The 12847-nt window shown below is 51.2% G+C and overlaps 2 long non-coding RNA genes across 2 annotated transcripts; one reads left to right on the plus strand and one right to left on the minus strand.

Annotated features, from left to right (window-relative positions):
• Positions 1-507: 507 nt before the first annotated feature.
• LOC131583618 (uncharacterized) lies at positions 508-1950 on the minus strand. Its single transcript, XR_009278541.1, has 3 exons — positions 1853-1950; positions 883-1011; positions 508-616 (listed from the first exon to the last, which is right to left on the minus strand). It is a non-coding gene; the product is annotated as an uncharacterized LOC131583618 (long non-coding RNA).
• A 5838-nt stretch (positions 1951-7788) lies between these two features.
• Positions 7789-11177, plus strand: LOC131583625 (uncharacterized). The gene is made up of 5 exons (XR_009278545.1): positions 7789-7876; positions 7956-7999; positions 8088-8132; positions 10056-10173; positions 10995-11177. It is a non-coding gene; the product is annotated as an uncharacterized LOC131583625 (long non-coding RNA).
• The last annotated feature ends 1670 nt before the right edge of the window (positions 11178-12847 follow it).

The raw sequence follows: 12847 nt of genomic DNA on the forward strand, positions 1-12847 counted from the left end.
ATTATCAGAAAAAATGAGCAAAGAATAAACACGACAGGTTCCCGTTATTGTTGCGCGAAGGCTTTTTTTAAAGGCCGCATACTCACCGTCTCTTTTTCACTCCAGGCTCGGCTTTTCCCCCGACGTCCGCCGCATCGGGCGTCGCGAGGACGGCCGGGTTCTTCAGCTGGGAGTCTCAGGAGCCGGTACAAATTCTGCTTTTTCTGAAGGTGTATGAAAGCGTGCTATGAAAATAGCTATTTTCTCCACTGAAAAGCTTTCCGTACACGACTGCCAAGGCACGGATGTGTTTTAATCACGTAGCTAGATGTACTTAGAAGATTATTTTTCAAGGCAACACTCGTAGTAGAATTTCATTCGGTTTGCGTCCGCGAGAGGCGGGCCGCCGAAGAGGCACGGTCGGGAACGAAGGACGGAGTAAATCTCCGGGGACGTGTGGCAAAGGACCGAGTCGCACGGAAGAGGCCTCTTTGTAAACCGCATTAATATTTCGCTGTAATTCGGGGTGTTTGGATTTAGCCTGGGCTTGTCAGCTAAGTCATAAACAAGCCAACTCGGCTCCTCAGCTCTCAATGAGCGTTTGAAACACGTCCACAGAAGGCCAAGGCAGTAATGACTGCAGAGGAAAAATTCACGACTGAACGATTGCTGGGGAAAAATTCCTTGGGAGTCACAAACCTGAGACACGTGAAATTCTGAAGGTGGAATTCTAGTTTCAGCTTTGGGCACCTGAAGGAGGACAGGAGTCCTTAGCCATATAAAGGGAAGCCGAGCACCCCAGCGCGTCAGGTGCCGACAACGAGGCGTTCAGGGAACTAGCGGCGAGCCCTTTCCGCCCCTACCCTCTCACCCAGGGGCAACAGCAGCGGGTATCGGACAAACCTCTGTCAAGCAGCAGCAGCCGAGCAGATGAACCGGTGCATGGATTTGCAGGGGGGATCTGGATTTGCAGGGGGGATCTTTCTCCTTTTTTCCTTTTGATTTCATCTTCCTAGTCCCTCCAAAGCGTCCCTAGAAAAAATGGGGATGATGAGGACGAAAGTAGTTGAAACTGAGGGAAGCAACTCTGTTGGGGAGGGTGAAACAGGGAAACCTTATGAATGTGATTGTTTGTCAGAAGATTCTGAAAATATGAAGGCTAGAATCAAAGTAGAAATGAAAGCCTGCTCTGAGTCCTAGGATACCAAGTGGCGGTTAACCAAAGAACAATAGCCTAGCCAGTTGAACGAGAATCCCTGCTGACAAAACAATGTCCTTCTGCTGATCGAGAAGTCCAAAGGTAAAGAAGCAAGGAAAGAACTTGTAAAGCTTTGTAGAGTCTAAAGCGCAGCACTGTATGTTAATATAGGGAAGCGCATAGGCTGTATGTAAACTCTTTAGTGGCCGTGTCATGGTGATCGGTTACTAAAAATTAGAATATTCATGATAGAAAAAGATATATTGGATTGTAACAAGAACTTTGCTCTCAACTCTTACCCCTCTCTCAGCTCCCCTCTCCCCCGCTCTTACCTCTGAACCCCGCTCCCTTACCTCCTTCCCGTGTAGCCCTCTCCCCCACTCTTAACTCTCAGCCCCCTCTCCCTGGTCCTACCCCACTAGTCTTCCCTGCTGTCTCCCTCTGGTTTTTCCCTCTTTCCCTCTATTGCTCTCTTATTCCCTCCCTCCCCTTTCCCAACCTCTCCTCCCCTGCTCTACCCGTTCTCTCTCCCCTTCCCCGGACCACACGGACGCCGAGGCCGGTGGCGGACACGAATCTCCCCTCTTTTTACCCTTATAATAAATTGCTTATACTTGAACAGCTTGACCCCGGAGAAGTCTCTCACCGCGAGTGAGCGTTTTTACACACCAATACCTGGCGCCCGCACGTTTACGAGCCATCCCACGACTCCTCCATCGGTGAGACACTGCTCCATCATCACTGGCAACTACGAAGACAGGTTTTTTCACCCTTTAAGGCAGTCTAGAGTGCAGTTTATGCGGCTGATCACCATAACACCGTAACTCTCTTTCCACTGTTCCGCAGCACCCTCGGGCACTGGCTGGCCGTCGCTCAGCAGCATCGGCTCCGGTGCTCTAGAGGTATCCGCCGCGTGGCTTTTTCGGGGCGCACGTTCCAAACGGCGTCCGCACCCCTGGTTTCCGCAGGGCCCCGTGGCACTGAGAAGGGTGGCAAAGCCACGCCTCTTCTGTGCTACATGGGACATCCCCTGCGTGGTTTCTTCGGGGTGAAGGTTGCCAAACAGCGTCTGAACCCCTGGTTTCCGTGGAGCCCCCGAGCTCAGGGGGGCGTTGCGAGGCGACGTCTCACCTGGGCTAGGTGGGCAAAGCCTCTACGTGGTCGAGCGAGGGGCAGACGCTGTCACAGCATCTACACCCCGAACTCTCTAAAAGTGTTTCCGCTGCAGCGTCCACACTGTAGTTTTTAGACGACTCTGCAGCGTGGTTATGTGCGAGTATTACTAAGTGACACCCGAGAACGGACGGGAGGTGCCTGGCCAGCACCCATCACCCGAGCTCTGAGAGACTAGCCGACATCATTAAAATAAGAGGTGAGTCACAAACCAGTCTATCACAGGTCAAAACTATTCAACCCCAGAAAAAAAGCTGTATAAGCAACTAAAATTCTCACTAAAAGCCAGCCAAAGTAAATTGCCTAAACGAGAACTAAAAACCCTCCTAACCTGGACTCTAGTTAATTTCCCAAACGCAAAACACTCAGAATTTTTTACTAGAGATTTTTGGGACACAGTTGGTAATAAGCTTTTTAATAACATCTCTCGCCGAACTACGGCGGCCGCTAAGCTCCTCCCAGCCTGCAGAGCACTCGTAGAAATGCGTGCTGCCAATACACAACGCGTGACGAGCCCCCCGTACCCCCGCAACCCCCGTATCTCCTACCCCTCCCCCCGACCACGCGGCCCCCGCATCCTCTGTCCCCGCCGGCCCCCCTCCTTTCCTGCCCACTGAGACCGGCGCGCCCCCGACCACGCGGCCCCCGTTCCCCCTACCCCAGTTCCAGCACGCTCCGTTCCCACCCCTCCCCCCGCCTTCCCCGTCCCACCGCCCGCCCGCTTTTGCCTCCCTCCTGCCGTCCCAGCTACCCCCGATGTTGCGGTCCCGCCCCGTTCCGCCGTCCCCGCGGTTATGGGCCCTGCCGCCGCTGTCCCCACGGTCCTCCCGCCTTCCCCCGCCGACACCGTGGTTCCCGGCTCCGCCACCCCGCCCACCCTCGGCATCGCCGTTCCCGCAGCTCAGCTCCCCTACACCCCCTCCGTGCCGCCCGCACCGCCTTGCCGCCCCACAGGCTCCGCTTTCCCGGCACCCGTGGAGCCGCCGGCCCCGCTGCTGCCGCCGCCGTCCAGCGACACCGATCTGAGCGGTGCGGCCCGGGCCGATCCGAAACTCCTGCTGCCGTACACCACTCCCCCATGCTGCCCTGCGGTGCTGACGCCATCCACGCATGCGCAATCACAGCTTTTATCGCCGACGCTCCTGCCGCCGTCCCCTGCGCCCCCCGTGCCTTCCCCCCCCGTGCCAGCCTGTCAAACCGCGGAGGGGGAGAGAAATGCCCACTTCTAAAACACCAGAACAAGTCCAAAAATACCAGCGTCACGCAGTTTCAAATCACCGAGTTTGAAAATTTCCAAAGGAATCCAATTGCAAAATACCAGAATACGGGGTTCCAAAATTCCAAAATGATTCCGTTTCAAAATAGTAAACTAGTGAGTTCCAAAATATGAAAAGCACCCAATTTCAAAATATCAAATTGCAAAATACCAGTTCTCAGATGTCTTACACCGGCAGGATTCCCAAACCCAAATGAACGCAATTATTGTCAAAACGGGATCTGCGCTACCAAAACGACTATTTTCTTCCCTGAAAAGCTTTCCCTGGTGATCATCAATACACGTAGTTATTTTGATCATTTAGCCGGGCGTAATAGAACTTTTACTTTAAAACCCAACATTTGTAGCGGTCCTCAGCTCGCGTCCATGACCCGCAGCATCCGGGCGGGACCGCCGGGGCCGGGATCGAAGCGCAGAGCGAGCCCGGTCCCCGCGGCTGCGTGGGAAAGACCGAGCGGCGAGCAAAGGGAGCATTTATAAACTATATCGATATTTCACTGAAATTCAGGGCAGAGCAGCAACGGGGGCGCTCAGGTTCGGCCAGGATTAGCCCTAAACGAGCCGGGCAAACCCGCGACCGCTCAAGGGAAGCGGAAGTCAGTAACCGGTAATCGCCTAGGACCCCGTGAGGAATTTCCTCCGTAATCACAAACCCAGCACGCAGGGGATTTATGCGGCAGAATCCCAATTTTGGCCACGGCACCCGAGGAGGAAACCGGTTCTCTATCGCAGAAATGAAAGCCCAGCACCCCGGCGTTTCGGGGACGGACAGCGGGACACGTAAGGGAGGGAACGATCGGCAGGATGTTTCTGCGCCTCACCCCCAACCCCCCCCCCCCCCCACTCCAAGGTGCTGCAGCCTCAGGCGTGACTGGCGAGGACGAGAAGGGAGCAGCTCCTTGCAGAGGCAGTTTTGAGAGGGTCACCCGGGGCAAGGCTCGCGCAGGGAGCCGCCAGAGGGGCCAGCGGGGGCATCCCGGGAGTTCCTCCGGGAACGAGGGTCACGGCACCCAGCAGGGACCGGGGGATCAGGCGGTTTCACCCGGGCGGGGAGCGTCACTTTAAGATAAAGCCGAGAGAAAAGCCCGTCCTGCCGAGCAGGGTCACCCAAGCGGGCGGGGCAGCACGCACATTCCCGGCGGGGGGGGGGGGCGGGGGGCGGCAGTTTTCAGCTTTCCTCTTCTACCTTGCTACTCCATCTCCACAGCCCCAAAGAAGGGATAAGTTATCAGGAAAAAAGGCGTTTAAGCTGAGGGAAAAAGCTTTCTTTTCCCCAATTGCCTGTGTTTGAATTGAAGAGAAATCCACTTCCCCTGCAATTTTGATAGTCTCAATTAGAGGTAACTCTGCCTTTTCTGTGCTGTTAGAGATATTAATTGATAGAGAATGCCCATTTTCTATTTTTTTCCACTTTAAGTGGAAAGGGAAAGCAGGGATGATGCTTTTTATGGATCTGAATTAACCGAAAATGCCCCCTTTTCAATCACCAGAGAGATTTAAAGTGAGGAAAACCACTCTTTTTCCCAATATTTGATGGGTTTAAATTAAAGGGGAGAAGCCATTTATTTACCACTGTATCCATTTAAATGGAGGTAGCTGCCCCATTTGCTCATTTTTAGCGTTGCCTTTTCCAGCATGTCCTGGGGTGACTTTATGATACCAGTATCCCCAATCGTCTGGTTTATGTTAAATATTAAGTTCTGCACCTTTAAGACTGGCTCTGAAAGCGAGAGCGGGGGGAAGAAGAAGCACGCTGTTTGCATTAAGGAACAAACATCACTCCCACACATCTCGCTCCTGGACTGTGGTGTCTGAAGCACAGACAGACAGCGGGACAGAGCTTCTCTCTGGCTTTTAGTTGGTTTTAGCTAGCTGAGGCAGAGGTGTTCCCTGGACCTTGGGTTTTTTTTCCTTTTTTTGTTTCCTTGGATCTGTGCAAACCTGCTCTGGACCGAACACCCGGCCAAAACCCCGGGAGCTCACGCCTTTGGCCCACCGTGGCCTGGGCCTCGGCACTTTTCAGCGCCGGAAGGACGATAAGAACCCGAGCGAGGCGAGCTACACCACATGAAAAGGACTTTTCTTCCTAGACTTGCCATCCCATCGAACAGTGAGAGGTTTTATTATTTCATATTATTCAATTTCTGTTAAATAAACCAGCTTTTTCCACTTCTTTCCAAGGAATTTTTTTTTTTCCTTTCCTGGACCAGTTGGTAGGGAGGGGTCATTTCCCTGGGGAAACCCCCATTTGGAGTTTTCCTCCCTAATTTGCCCTAAACTAGGACACAGCATTTCAAGGGTTTAAAGCTGCATTTCAGGGTACCTCTTACCCACGCCCCGGCACCAAATATTTCCAACAGGAGCGAGTCCAGCAGGTATGTAACAGTAATGCCAGCTGGGAGTCTATTCTTTTTCTTATTTTCATTTATAATGTAGAGAGCCCTAATTAGAGGTCCCTATGAGACACCATTCATATCTATACTATTCTTCTCCACCCTAATTAATCACAGGGGGAGTGCTACTTAGTAATCACTAATAAATAATTATGCAAGTCCATAAATTATCCAACTTAGCCGGCAACACTGCTGAAACACAAAGTTTTGCTTCTTACCTTTTTTTTTTCCTTTGCTCCATTGCTCTGAGTAATTGCAGTAAAAAAAGAAAACACTGTCTTTTCCCAAAAAGTTTTCTTCTACGCAGAGCTCCTTACCTCAATTTTAACTCAGAGGAGCCAAACAGCTATGGTCCCTCTGAGGGCTTTTATACCCGGTGGGATTTGCCGCCTCCCTTTTCCCAGGCAGCGTGGGAAAAAGAGGCGGGCTCAATTAGGGGTATATTAACCCCAGGCTGTGCTAAGGGGCATTATTCCCTCCAAGGGAATCAGCTGGGCTGAAGAGCTTGTCTCTCATTTCAGCGAAGAGGCTCTTTCAATTTACTCCAACCTGCTTTTAGCAGGTATCTTTTGGGCATTTGAAGCAGCAGAGGTTTTGAAAACACCTTGAAGAAAGCATTATGGAACACAGGGAGTATTTAAGTTCATGATTTTGGGTTGGGAGTTCAGGGGTGATAAGATGCTTTTATAATGATTCTTCTGTTTGGGTTTTTTTTTAGGAGGATTGCAGTTTCCTGAAGTTCTAGGTCACGTCAAGTGCGATACTTCAGATTCTCTCAGCAGATTCAGCGTGACACAAAAGGGAACCGCTGCGGCAGCTTTCCTTAGCAGCAGATTGGTCTCTCCGATGGATTCGCTTCAGAGAGATAAGTTGAGGGCTGTGGTCACAGAGGGGATCGAAGCAGGGTAGTGGGTTAGGATTCACACCGGTTAGGGTTTTGAGTCAGCTATGGGAAGGGGGCAGTTTGAGAACTGGCCTTTGGGGCCACCGTGAGGGAAAGGCTCACTTTGGCTAACAATGCTGAGGCGGGCAGGGCAGAGCAGTCCCAAGGTGTGTCGTCACTTGTCTGTTGTGCTTTCTGTGTCTTCCGTTCATCTCGTGTAACATGTCTCTTGCCTTAGTCCTCCCAGGAGCTTATGAGAAACCCCAGGTCCTTCCGGTCATCTCCCATCTTTGCGTTCCTCGGCCCGGGGCCGACGCCGGCGAAGTTTCGGTTCGGGAGGTCAGACAGGCGTCAGAATCGCATCTCTGTTCAGCAGCATCCGATCGGATGTCTTTTTAGGTCTTGTTCTCAGCTGTGTTGACAGATGTATGCAGTAATCTTTCTTTACAGTGGATAAGGACTTGTGCCGATTCAAAGGCAGGCAGAGGCTTCCAGCCACAGGATTCTCAGGCATCCGTCTCCGCGGTTCTCGGAATAAGTCGTTCCGTTAGCATCCTTTTCCTCCGGGGTCATCCGAGCCCGGCGGGCTCGCCTTCGGTCCCTCCTCGGTCATCTCGTTCAGCATTTTCTCGGTCCTCGTGAGGATTTTCTCGTCTCAGAGTTTTCTCTCCCTGTCGTGTCCCCTCGTCTCATGTGTCACGGGTGTCTGGGGGTATTCGGTCCGGAACTGCTCTGCCCTGCCGCCCGGCCCCGTTGCAGATGTTCAAGGACAAGTCCCGGGCACTTGTAATTGGAGACTCGTAATACGGGCTGTAGTTGGAGTCTAGGTAGTATTCTTATGTTGGCAGAAGGTGTCTGGAGCTGTGAAGTTACCGTGCAGCACTTCGACCTTTTTCCTAACTTTCTTTCAGATGCGGATGGATCGACCTCCCGGCAGAGCGCCTCGTCCCAGATGAGGGGATCCCCCTGAGAAGGTCGGTCACGGTTCTTCTTTCGCAGTGGGGCTGGAGTCGGTCACTGTGTTACAGCTCTGCTCTTTGTATTTTTTTTCAGGAAGTAAAGCCGGATAGCAGCAGTGAAGGTGAAGCATTGTGAAGGTGAGCCTCGGTTGGTGGAGAGAAGCAGTTGTTCTTGCTGGGGTCTCAGTTTCTGCTATAACTTGAATCCCTTGTTTTTTTATGTTAGGTGGTCTACTTGCAAGATATCCCAGCCCAGGATGCCAGAGGACAGGTGGGTGCAAGCTCTAAGTGTGTTTTGGTGTTTAAGTCCCTGGTTTGCTGATAATGTTTAGTTCTCTAAGATAGAATGAAAGAACCATATCACGAATCCCACCTTGTGGATCCTGACACGAATCGGTGTCACGGACAGGATTCTGAGAGACAGAAGGGGTTGCAGATTTGTCGTGCACTCAGTATCGGGGGAAAGACGTTTCGCCTCAGCCCCCCTAGCCTGCCACGCCGGTGAGCAGTGTCTAGAAAGCAAGGGAGGCGATTTGAATTTCTCAAAAACTGCCCACGCCTAGATGCAAAGCACCCCACACTCATTTGAGGGCTCTGTCTTCAGAATTTTACAAGGGATATTTGAATGCAAGAGTTTGGACTGACTGATTTTTCTGTTTAAAGTACTTGTTTGCTGATAATGTTTAGTTCTCTAAGATAGAATGAAGGAACCACATGACAAATCCCACCTTGTGGATCCTGACACGGATCGGTGTCACGGACAGGATTCTGAGAGACAGAAGGGGTTGCAGATTTGTCGTGCACTCAGTATTGGGGGAAAGACGTTTCGCCTCAGCCGCCCCTAGCCTGCCACGCTGGTGAGCAGTGTCTAGAAAGCAAGGGAGGCGATTCGAATTTTTTAAGAACTGCACACGCCTAGATGCAAAGCACCCCACACTCGTTTGAGGGCTCTGTCTTCAGAATTTTACAAGGGATATTTGAGTACAAGAGTTTGGACTGACTGATTTTTCTGTTTAAAGTACTTGTTTGCTGATAATGTTTAGTTCTCTAAGATAGAATGAAGGAACCACATGACAAATCCCACCTTGTGGATCCTGACACGGATCGGTGTCACGGACAGGATTCTGAGAGACAGAAAGGGGTTGCAGATTTGTTGTGCACTCAGTCTCGGGCAAAGACGTTTCGCCTCAGCCGCCCCTAGCCTGCCACGCCGGTGAGCAGTGTCTAGAAAGCAAGGGAGGCGATTCGAATTTTTTAAAAACTGCACATGCCTAGATGCAAAGCACCCCACACTCGTTTGAGGGCTCTGTCTTCAGAATTTTACAAGGGATATTTGAGTACAAGAGTTTGGACTGACTGATTTTTCTGTTTAAAGTACTTGTTTGCTGATAATGTTTAGTTCTCTAAGATAGAATGAAGGAACCACATGACAAATCCCACCTTGTGGATCCTGACACGAATGGGTGTCACGGACAGGATTCTGAGAGACAGAAGGGGTTGCAGATTTGTCGTGCACTCAGTGTCGGGCAAAGACGTTTCGCCTCAGCCGCCCCTAGCCTGCCACGCTGGTGAGCAGTGTCTAGAAAGCAAGGGAGGCGATTCGAATTTTTTAAGAACTGCACACGCCTAGATGCAAAGCACCCCACACTCGTTTGAGGGCTCTGTCTTCAGAATTTTACAAGGGATATTTGAGTACAAGAGTTTGGACTGACTGATTTTTCTGTTTAAAGTACTTGGTTTGCTGATAATGTTTAGTTCTCTAAGATAGAATGAAAGAACCACATCACAAATCCCACCTCGTGGATCCTGACACGAATCGGTGTCACGGACAGGATTCTGAGAGACAGAAGGGGTTGCAGATTTGTCGTGCACTCGGTATCGGGGGAAAGACGTTTCGCCTCAGCCCCCCTAGCCTGCCATGCCGGTGAGCAGTGTCTAGAAAGCAAGGGAGGCGATTCGAATTTTTTAAAAACTGCACATGCCTAGATGCAAAGCACCCCACACTCGTTTGAGGGCTCTGTCTTCCGAACTTTACAGGGGATCTTTGAGTACGAGAGGTGGGACTGAGTGGTTTTTCTTCTGTTTAAGTCCCTGGTTGGCTGACAAGCTTTCGTAGTCTAAGATGGAATAAAGGAACCGCATCAGGAATTCCACCTTGTGGATGGTGCCAGTCATATTTTCTGTTTTGTCCGAGGTTCCGTGCAGAGAGGCAGAGCCGAAGTTTGCGATCGGCCGCACCGAAGCCGGCGCGGGGGATGTCTCGATGTACACATCCTATCGAGGATGGGTCTTGTCCTATTATGTTACAAAAGGTAAGCATCACAGGTGGAAGTTGGAATCAGGGGAAAAGCATTTATCATCAGTGGAGCCAATTTGAAGTTAAGGTACAGGACAGGGCTGTAGTGGGGTGGGCCCCTCTGAAGCCAAGGGAGAGGGTTTCTTTTCGAGCTCCCCAGAGCTTTTGCCGGGCAGGGCAGTTCCAATCCATCCTCTCATGCTCTCGCGTTTCACGTCGTCGGCCGTCTCAGCCTCTCGACGTCGTCGTGGATTTTTTCGTCCGAGGAACCAGCCTTCGCGTCCCTGCGGCTATCGCCACGTTCACCCGGCGGACATCGCCTGCGCTTGCCTCTGTAAAGTGCCTTGTGCTGTGCTTGCCTCTGTAAAGTGCCTTGTGCTGTGCTTGCCTCTGTAAAGTGCCTTGTGCTGTGCTTGCCTCTGTAAAGTGCCTTGTGCTGTGCTTGCCTCTGTAAAGTGCCTTGTGCTGTGCTTGCCTCTGTAAAGTGCCTTGTGCTGTGCTTGCCTCTGTAAAGTGCCTTGTGCTGTGCTTGCCTCTGTAAAGTGCCTTGTGCTGTGCTTGCCTCTGTAAAGTGCCTTGTGCTGTGCTTGCCTCTGTAAAGTGCCTTGTGCTGTGCTTGCCTCTGTAAAGTGCCTTGTGCTGTGCTTGCCTCTGTAAAGTGCCTTGGCTTGGAGCTGCCCTGCCCTGGCACATAGTTAGAGTTAGGTAGAACAGGTATAAAAGGTTATAGGTCCTGTTTTCTATGAGGTTTTTGTGTACGAAATGTGTGGGCCTAGAGGGGGGCTGAGTTCTAGCTACCATACAATCCCTCACTGACCACCTTGTGTTGTCTTGCAGGTCTCCGATACCTATTTTCTGAGGATCTACCATTTGATGTTGAGAAGCAGCAGCGAGAAGATATCTCGGGGCATTTTGTTTAGCACAGTGTTTTAAATAAGGGTTGTGGTCACTGTGTGAGTTAGAGTCTCCCGCTGTGTGTCAGAGCGTGTCTGTCTGTGAGAGTCGGTGGGTCTGGGTGTGCTTGTGTGTGTGTGTGTTGAGCGGTTCTAACCTTGTGTGTGTTGCTTTTGCTTTTCAGGACTTTGAATTCACATTTAAATTTAGAATAAAAAATCCCCAGCTGGGGGGGTTTTTTTTTTTTCCCCCCCAGCTGGGGTTTTTTTTCCTCGGTCCCGGCCGGTCTGCGAGGCGACAGTCATCGCCTAAGTTTGGGCACGGACCGGCCCCGGACCGGGGTTTTCGTCAGGCAGGCCAATTTTTGAGGCCCCCGGGAACCGAGTTCCCGTGGGGTAGGAGGGGCGGGTGTGTGTTGTGGGGTTCTAACCTTGTGTGTATTGCTTTTGCTTTTCAGGACTTTGAATTCACATTTAAATTTAGAATAAAAAATCCCCAGCTGGGGGGGTTTTTTTTTTTTCCCCCCCAGCTGGGGTTTTTTTTCCTCGGTCCCGGCCGGTCTGCGAGGCGACAGTCATCGCCTAAGTTTGGGCACGGACTGGCCCCGGACCGGGGTTTTCGTCAGGCAGGCCAATTTTTGAGGCCCCCGGGAACCGAGTTCCCGTGGGGTAGGAGGGGCGGGTGTGTGTTGTGGGGTTCTAACCTTGTGTGTATTGCTTTTGCTTTCAGGACTTTGAATTCACATTTAAATTTAGAATAAAAAATCCCCAGCTGGGGGGGTTTTTTTTTTTTCCCCCCAGCTGGGGTTTTTTTTCCTCGGTCCCGGCCGGTCTGCGAGGCGACAGTCATCGCCTAAGTTTGGGCACGGACCGGCCCCGGACCGGGGTTTTCGTCAGGCAGGGTGATTTTGAGGCCCCCGGGAACCAAGTTCCCGTGGGGTAGGAGGGGTGTGTGTTGTGGGGTTCTAACCTTGTGTGTATTGCTTTTCAGGACTTTAAATTAACTTTTACATTTAGAATAAAAAATCCCCAGCTGGGGGGGTTTTTTTTTTTTCCCCCCCAGCTGGGGTTTTTTTTCCTCGGTCCCGGCCGGTCTGCGAGGCGACAGTCATCGCCTAAGTTTGGGCACGGACCGGCCCCGGACCGGGGTTTTCGTCAGGCAGGCCGATTTCGAGGCTCCCGGAACCACGTTCCCGAGGACCACTGACGGCAGGGTTATAACGGGGCGGTTGAGAGGAGAGCGAAGGTGAGTGTGTGTGTGAGCAGAAGCCGGCTTCTGTGGCGAATGAGTATTGTGTTTTCTGCGTGCTCCTTGTGGTTTGGGGGAGCAGTAATAATGAAACAGCATGTATTGTCCTTTTCAGAAATGGTTATATTACGTTAATATGTATTTGGCTTGTATTGTTCTGTATTTGCTGCTGTGTTTCTCTGTATTGCTCTGTATGTGAATTAGGAGTTTTTCAGCGTGTACAGCAATTGTATTGTAATGCATTTGTATCCAGTTTCTATGTGTTTTTCTGTACTGTAAATAAATTCATTCAATAAAGTTGCCTCACCCCTAATAAAGATGATCCCCCCCACCCCCTCCTCCCCAACCCCTGTGTCTTTGGTGTGGTGTAGTCATTATTTTCATTCTATTTCTTGCTTTTCTGTCTCTTTCTAACCTTATTTCTGTCTGTCACTTCCTCTATTTTTCTGTTTCTTTGCTCTCTGACTCCAACCCTTTATTTTCCCTCCAACTCTGTTTCCTTTCCTTCTAGCTCCGAGTTAGACAGACAGCAAATGGAGTCGATTCCT

The sequence above is a fragment of the Poecile atricapillus genome, chromosome 12, assembly GCF_030490865.1.
Source record: "Poecile atricapillus isolate bPoeAtr1 chromosome 12, bPoeAtr1.hap1, whole genome shotgun sequence".
Lineage (NCBI taxonomy): Eukaryota > Metazoa > Chordata > Aves > Passeriformes > Paridae > Poecile > Poecile atricapillus.